Source organism: Larimichthys crocea, unplaced genomic scaffold (assembly GCF_000972845.2).
Source record: "Larimichthys crocea isolate SSNF unplaced genomic scaffold, L_crocea_2.0 scaffold41813, whole genome shotgun sequence".
NCBI classification, from domain to species: Eukaryota; Metazoa; Chordata; class Actinopteri; family Sciaenidae; genus Larimichthys; species Larimichthys crocea.
In genome coordinates this window covers 1-511 of record NW_020855431.1, presented here as the reverse complement: position 1 = coordinate 511, position 511 = coordinate 1, and the positions used below count along the sequence as shown (strand labels likewise).

The 511-nt window shown below is 33.9% G+C and overlaps 1 non-coding gene across 1 annotated transcript; it reads left to right on the top strand.

Moving 5' to 3' along the window:
• Positions 1–225: 225 nt before the first annotated feature.
• LOC113745077 (U5 spliceosomal RNA) lies at positions 226–340 on the top strand. The gene has a single exon (XR_003461965.1). It is a non-coding gene; the product is annotated as a U5 spliceosomal RNA (small nuclear RNA).
• Positions 341–511: the final 171 nt, after the last annotated feature.

Here is a 511-nt window from a genome sequence, read left to right as displayed (position 1 = left end):
CGTCATGCACCGCGCGCAATGTTTGTTTAAAAAAACGTTTGTTAAATCTGTTTAACATCAAATTATTTAATATTTTACAATAACTATAAACGTTTTCATGTAGTTTACCGTGCCATGTATTTATATAAGTAGTTTATAGACAACATAAAAATATGTTTGTGTCACCGTCACTGAGAGGTGTGTGTCGGAGGTTGACCCGCTCAGCAGCTCTCCCTGACAGACAGTACACTCATGTTTCTCTTCAGATCGTATAAATCTTTCGCCTTTTACTAAAGATTTCCGTGGAGAGGAACAATATGAGTTCAATTTAATTTTTTGATGCCCTGCCTAGTGCGGGGCTTCCTCATATGTTAAAGAAAACAATGTATATAAATCCATAGGAGTTCTGTAGTCTATAGTATAGCAAATAAAAATGTGTATTAGTAGTTCTGTAGTATGTATGTATGTGTGTGTATATATATATATTTGATTTGTAAAAGAAGAGCAATAGTTGTTGGTTACGGTTTGTATA